Source organism: Molothrus aeneus, chromosome 6 (assembly GCF_037042795.1).
Source record: "Molothrus aeneus isolate 106 chromosome 6, BPBGC_Maene_1.0, whole genome shotgun sequence".
Lineage (NCBI taxonomy): Eukaryota > Metazoa > Chordata > Aves > Passeriformes > Icteridae > Molothrus > Molothrus aeneus.
The window spans coordinates 14,228,096-14,234,095 of NC_089651.1; positions in this window are offsets into that span (position 1 = coordinate 14,228,096).

Sequence of the window (6,000 nt, forward strand, 5' to 3'; positions counted from 1 at the left end):
TAGATCAGCACGAAGAAGAGGGACAAATCCATATCCTTCCATAACACGGCATTGTAACAAAGTAGCGCATTAGCTCTATGCCTAATTTCAGATGCTTAAAGCAGACTTTGCTGTGATTTAGCTCCATGATTTCTTGAGGAATAATTATTTCTCTTTTGGGGAAGATCTCATCAAAGAAAAATTCTGACACTTTTACTACAGCCTTGACTGAAGGATGTGCTCCAAAAGAAGCACAGTGCCTCACCAAGGCCAGATTTAAGGAGCTGGGGGTGAGACAGACAACTCAGCAATTTTTTGCAATGCTTATTGCCCTTTTTGCAAGGAAGGTGCTCTTTCCCTACAGGTAAAACAGTTTGGAAATCTCCCTAGTCCTTCAGCAAGCAGCAGAACACCACTTCCACCACCTTGCCTTACTTGTGGGCACCGTCTCCATAACTGCATCTGCTCGGTTCCATCTCCCATCAATTTTCAGCAAAACCAAATGGATTCAGGTGGGAGCTTCTCTTAGCTAACAGAGTGGGTAAAGACCAAAGATGATCTCTAACGTGTCACAATATTACTTCCATTTTTTTCCAGAGCAGCTTCCATTTATCTCACAGTTTGAGGCATACTTTCTGAAGGGTCCCAAAGGAATTTGCAAATCAAAAAGAACCTTCACTCAGAAATGTCAGCCCAGTAGAAATGGATGAACAAGTGCAACTCTTCAGGTAGAGCACAGCAAATGCTTCCCAGCTCAAAGCAAAGCCATGCAACACTTGGAAAACATGAATGGGAATGAAGTACATATTCAAACAAAACTGAAGTAATTAAGAATAATAAATTCAACTATAAAAGTGCAGGAACAAGCATTTAGCCAAAACTTCTGCTGCTCTGGTTGCTCTTATTAAAAGCATCATGACTTTGTATCATGCTTTGGGCTATACATCTCTTCAGACATGCAGCCTCTCTATGACTCCCTCAGTGAACACCAAGCACGAACCCACAATTTTTTTCTCCATTCTCATTCTTTCTATGAAAGGCTTTCATCCAATTAATGACAATTCAGAGGGGTAAATCTAGCCTTTCAGAAAAGTAATAACATCTATGCAATTGCAGCTGCTTTACTTTTAAATTATTTTCAAGGACAAAATGAGTACATTGCATGCTGAAGTCCATCACAGCTTTCCATTTCAAGACCTCAAACCAAATGATTTACAAGGGTCAGTGCTAACAGATAGAGCAATTCACAGCATGATGTAATCTAAAACTGATAAAAAACTGCACTGAAATTCTGTTGAGTTGTCATGAATTTAATACAAGAGAGTACAGGCTGAATTATAGCATTCAAGCATTGCAAAACTGGTCTTCCAACCCTGGCTGCCTTTTCTTTTGAGGTTATAACTCTTACAAATAACTCTCAGCCTCCTCCAGCTTTAAAACATTTTGAAAGTACTCTCCAGTTATATTCATAGTTGTGCACAAAGTCACAGGTTCTCTTAACATTTCCTTTTCCTCTTCATATTGTTACAATGGGTCATTCTTTTTCTTTGAAAAGATACTGAGTGATGAAGTCAGAGCTAGGCTTACATTTCAGGAGTGGGAGCTTCTTCAGCAGTCACCATTGTTGGTGTCCTCCCTAGAAACCCCAGTGAAGGAAGAGGCTACAGAGGAGTGCAGAATCAAGTACTCTTGACACACTAGTAAAGCACCAAAGCATACAGCAAAGCCTCCTGATGTGCATTTCTGTGCCTATACAGCCCTGGGATTTGGATCTGTCAATCCAACGTCTTCAGCAAGAGGCAAAATATCTTCACACAATAATGAATATAATTAAATAAAATTTTAGAAAAAGGTTAAAATTTCACTTCAAATTAATGAGTTACTAAGTTTAGGAGCGTTAGGGAATATATGCTCAGTCATCTCCCACATTGAAAAGAAAGCCCCTTTGGAGTTAGAAATCACTGCAGTTCTCAGCTAAAGAGGTAGAGAGCAGGGGGATTAACAAAAGAATAGCATGTGAGCCCACTAGCTTATTTTTTTTTTAGTTTGTAGACAGAATTTAGATTTCTGTCTGAAAGACAATCTACCTTTTCTTGTATATGATTGCCCTGAGGATGCTGAAGTATAGGGCAACAAAGGTGACCCCAGTACACCAGACACAGAGGGAAAAGAAGGACTAATTCTTCCCAGGTCATCAGAACAGTGAGGTGACCTAACACCAGTGACAAAATTAGCAAATGGACTCACTCTCTAACTCAGCTACACAGAAGTTAGAAAACTAAAATATATCTATGGCTAATAAAACTTTTGAGTTAGAAGGACAGCTAAAATCATAGATAGACCAACAGGACTGCTCAAAGTGCACATATAGTCTCCTGACAGTAGGTGTGCCACAAGGGAGACCTTCAGAGTGACCTTTCTAAACTCTACAGCTCATTTTCCTCACTTATGCCAGATTTTGGTCAGCCCCAACTCAGCGTAGATGATCGTCAAAGTCTCTCACCAGTTATCAGAATCAGTTCAGAGAAAAAAATTTATTTTCAAGATGTATGGATTTTAATGCATTTAAAAATTTTCTGGTAGCACCACCTGCAGCTGCTGCTGCTATACTATAATCCTTATCCAAACAGATTGTGAACTCTTTGGATAACCTACCAACTCTGTGCTTCCTACAGAGGTCTCCCAGCATTATTAAAGCTGGCTTAGATCTTTTTAACATGTAAAGCCTAGTGAAATTAATTAATAATTTAACTTAAAATGACAAGTTGTATCACAGAAAAGCTAGACAACTTGGGGACTCGCACATTCACCTTCATATTAAGATATAAACTAGATGTTTAAGGATTTAAAGATGTCAAACATAAACTAGAATAAAATCCAGTTATAATATCATTATTTTTCATGGGACTAGGAGGACAGAAGTGCTACTGTCAAGTTTGGGATTAATCATAATTCCATAGGAAATTTTGTCTGCAAATTGGAAAATTAGATTATTTCATTTGTCTACCATAATCCAAACATTTCTAATTATGAAAAATTACTTTTTTAATTAAACTAGAATTTTATATTGCTATATGGCAAGCTTAAAGCAAAACTTTGCTCAGACACAGCAGCTGCTAGGCTGTCTTAAACCTTCCATTCCATGCAAACCAACAGCCATCCATGCAGTCTTATCAACCGTGTCTAATTAAACAAATGCAAATCATGCTGCAATCTACCATGCAATTCAAACTCTCTGTGCCTTAATATGCAGTTATTTTGTGCCATGATCCTTGTTAAATAAGGATCCTTGTTAAATAAAGATATTATTTTTGAACACTTTCCCTCTCAAGCTTCAATATAAACTTCAAACCTGATGTTATCTTTCATTTTCCACATGAAAATGATGTCTAAACTTACGTTCCAATTTATATTTCTAAAAGACCTTCTATTCCAGCAGCTATCTTGCTCCAGATCTCACAAGCTCCTGCTTGCCCATCAGCCTCTGGTTTGGGGCCCTCTTTCATGTCTTTTGATTCATGTCATGTCTTCTGATTCTACCAATGCTTCTTCATCAATTACAGCTTTAGTAACTTCAAAGAAACCTTGCAGGTCACTTAAGCATGGCCTCCCCACCTGAGTCCATGAAAACTCTCTTTAAACAAACTTTCTACTTTTAACATGTACTCCCAGATGGCTTCTAAGGTCCTGCACCACCCTCCTTCAGTTCCCCAGACAAGAAGGGAAACCCAAGCAAGGGAAGCTGCACCATATCTCTTTCATTCCCACAGTTGCCTTAGATCCCAACACTGATATTCCTAAAGAGGAATCACTCACTGCAGGTAAGGTAACGTGGAAGGCGGGAGCTAATGAGCTAGGAAAGAGTCTTTAAAGTTATGGATGGGACCAGAAGGACCCACAAGCCTAGGATTCACAGGCCCTTAACATCTTTCCTGGGTCACCTGCCCTCCACAGTCTTCATTAACTCTCAGGATTTACCCTACAGCTCTTTCCCATTAGTCCCCAGACCTATTATTATCAAAAACAGGCATTTACTATGATTTTAAAGAATTTTTGCATGTATTATTTTATGTCAGAATCAAGATCCTCTTTTCCTTTCTTAATGCCAGGCTTGGGTTCGCAGCCCTCTTTTCCCTCTGTGTCCTCTGGCTGGCAATTCTCAAGGATTTTAGATAGTGTTTCTGTACTTGTGATTCTCAGATTCTCCCTCTGTCATCAACCTTTCTGCCTCTGTTCAGTCCCAGTGCTGAAGCTGCTGTCTGGCATCTCTTTCTGGAGATTTTTTCATCAGTTTATGCTAGCTGAAGTGCAAAGTTGCCTTGATTTAGCCTCACTTTCCCATTTCTCATTCATAGCTGATACGAGTAACGTACTCCCGTTCCTGCTGTCTTCCCTCCCTTTTCCCAAGAGTCACACACAAACAGCACCAGGTCCCAGGCCTTCCTTCTACCCCACCAGCTTAAAGAGCAGTCTGTTAACATTTTCACAGATAAATCTGCTAGTTAAACATCTTTGGAATGTCTCACCACATCTACTGCAGTTTTCTTCTCTGCATCCCAACCATGCAATGCTCTTTGCAAGGAAGCTGCAGGTGACCAAACATCTCATCTCACAAACCTGAGCACACCAATTGCTCCTTGACAGCCTTCCACTTGTTCTTCCCCTGCTGTTCCCACACATCTGAATTTCTCTCATACTTGCAAGTTCAACCTAACTGCTTTCCCCTGGTCTGCCCTCTTCTGTTGAGCACGGTGTTGTCCCTACCACTTGTACACTCCATCAGCATTCCCTAACCATGTACCTTTCCATTGTATGTTTCACCAGCCTATCCCATCCATCATGACATGACTTCCCATGATCAATTCACGAAGGCTCTGCTCTCCAGGCTTTCCTCCTGAGATGTTGGCAGCAAATAAAATAAAGTACAGAACACATCTACATACCTCTGTTACTTCCTTTCCACACAACCATCTTCTTGCTGTTCTTCAAGCTCCTTGCAAGATAGGAGCTGGGGGGGTTTCAAAACTTCCCTTATCATTACTTGGGAATTAATGAGAATAAAAAAAAGAATAGAAAACGCAAATCCAAATTGCAACTTCCTACCAACATAAGCATTAGGAAAAAACCTAGGTGAACAGTAGGAAAAGATGGACAAGTGGTGTAGGTGCGTGGAACCGAGTAAAAGCACAACGTGATAGGAAGGAACAGCCCTGGGTACCCCTGCTCGCGAGGCAAGAAATTTACGCCTGGGGAGATCTTGAATTGTGCCCTTCAGCCAGTCGGGTCCAGGCAGGACGAGCACAGCCGTGACTCATGTCAATGGTGCTCCAGATTGGTCACTCCGACCCGAGCGAGAGGCAGCCCCGGCACAGCCAGCGCTCCCGAAGGGGACCCTCGGTGTGACCGCCGCGCGGTGCGGGGAGGTGAGCGGGGCGGGAGGGCGCTCTGCCCGCAGCCCGGGTCCCGGAGCGGGCACCCCCGTCCCGGCGGCGGGCGCGGCCCGCGCTAGGACCCGGGCGGGAGCGGCGCCTGCGCGGCGGTGCCGGGCGGCGGGCGGGCTGCACCGAGCGGCTCGGCAGCGGCGGCGGGAGGAGCGGCGGGAGGAGCGGCGGCAGCGCCGCGGGTCCCGCCGCCCGCACCGGCAAGCGCTCGACCCGGGCCGGCCGGGCGCAGGGGCGGAGGCAGCGGGAGCGCGGCGCTGTCCCTTCAGCACCGGCGGCGCCCCCCGCCCGCCCGCAGCGCCGGGAGGGGCGAGGGCACAGCCCCGCGTTCCCCGCGGGGGCTGCAACCAGCACCGGCGCCCCGCAGCTCCGCGCACCTGTGGACAGCGCCGGTGCCGTGATTTTTCTTCCCCCCCCCCCTTTTCTTTTTTCCTTTTTTTTTTTTTTCCCTTGTGCTTTTGGCCACGTCCAACCAGGGAAAGGCCCTCCCCCTCCGGCACCGCAGCGCCCGCGCTCCCGGAGCATGGCCCCCCCTGCCCCTGCCCCTCCACCGCGGCTGCAGCTGCCGCGGACCCCGAGC